The sequence below is a fragment of the Stegastes partitus genome, unplaced genomic scaffold (assembly GCF_000690725.1).
Source record: "Stegastes partitus isolate 25-593 unplaced genomic scaffold, Stegastes_partitus-1.0.2 Scaffold242, whole genome shotgun sequence".
In the NCBI taxonomy this organism is placed as follows: Eukaryota; Metazoa; Chordata; class Actinopteri; family Pomacentridae; genus Stegastes; species Stegastes partitus.
In genome coordinates this window covers 440,115-441,797 of record NW_007577973.1, presented here as the reverse complement: position 1 = coordinate 441,797, position 1,683 = coordinate 440,115, and positions in this window count along the sequence as shown.

The following is a 1,683-nucleotide window of genomic DNA, read 5'->3' as shown; positions in this document are numbered from 1 at the left end:
ACATTTGAGGAAACTCTGATCCACATGTCCCATACGAAGAAGATCCATCAATCAAAATGGAAATATGTTTTTTTAGTTCCTGTTGAGGGCAGGGCAGGCCTGGAGCTCCTCCAGAGTGGCTCGCTGTGCTGGGTCTCTGGCCAGACACATCTCTAAGATCATCTTGCAATCTGAAAAGCAGGACAGAAAGAGGAGGTCAAAGGTTTAGAGAGGCATCAAAAACAAATCAGAGGAACACATTTACTTCCATCAGAAGAAGATTAAACAAACAAAATCACTGTGTCTTACCTGCAGACAGCTCGCGGCTGATGTCAGCACCCTTGTACATGACAGTCGCGCTTGAAAAGCGTCCCTGTCCATTCAGCATGGCGTGGAAAAGGCCTCCCAGCTGCCAGACAGTGGTTGGACCGCAACTGTACGTCCCTTTTAAAAACCACTCTGGAGGGGCGAATGCAAGGGTACCTGGTCCACACAGCGACAGAGGAATGGAAGGAGACACACAGAGATGGAAGGAATAAGAATAAAACAGATGAGGAGAAGCTTTGTTTGTTAACATGACACTGACAGATGAGGGAAGAGCAGAAGCCAGATATCATACCGCTGTAGGAGTGCTGACTGGACTCAGTGGAGAAGGTACCGCAGCCCAGGTTGATGATACGCACTCTTGGTACCCATCCACTGAAATCCAGCAGGACATTTTGCAGCGTCATGTCTCCGTGAAAGACGCCTTTGCTGCGCATGTCCATGGCTGCGTCCACCAGCTGCCTCAGGATCATCTGAGATAGAGACACACAGAGACACAGCTGGAATCTCAACCTCAGAGTGAACAAATGGACCGTTCCAGCTGTGGTGTGAACTAACTCAACCACACAACACAAGAACACTCCACCGTCATGGTTTGTACCTTTGCCTCACGCTCCTCCAGGTGTCCTCCTGTGTGCTGCAGGTATTTGTGGAGGTCACAGCTGTGGAGTGGCCTTTCTGTGACCAGTATGAGCTCCCCGCCCACGAGGTACCAGTCCAGAAGGGACACTACACTGGACCGTCCCACGGATCCTGATAGACCTGCAGCCTTCAGCATGAGGGCCACTTCGGAAAAGAGGCTGTACTGTTTCCCATCGTGCATCTGAACAAAATAAAAGCACAATTATCAGGTGGTGAAGGAGCTGCTGTGCTGGAAGCTGAAGCTGCTCTGAGAAGGCAAAGTAACAGGCAGGTTTGGGTCTAAGCAGATGTTGTTAAGGGATCAGACGATTTAAGACATTCAGGTTTTGTTTCCTACAAAGCTGTGCAGTTGTTAAAGTGGAAGCTTTTCTGTGCCTGTTTTACCCTCAGTCAAGGCAGAATAGTGAAAAAAAACATTAGGGTTTTAGTTTTAACAGTTTGTGCTGGTCGTCAGATCAAACTACTCACAACTAGTTCGGTGCTGACGGCCCTTGTGGGAATATACTTGATGGCCACCTGTGGAGACAGAAACACATCATTTGGTTGGTTCTTTCTGAAGATCAGTGAACGATGAATGTCTGTGAGCACGTGTTTCTAAGACTTACTGGTAGATTGTCAGCTCTCCTGACGCCTTCATACAACCAGCTGAGGCCTCCTGAGCCGATCGGAGCGAGTCGACGATACTTCTCCTTAAACTCCGCTAAAAAAGCACAGAGTTTTGTTTGGTTTATGTTTCAC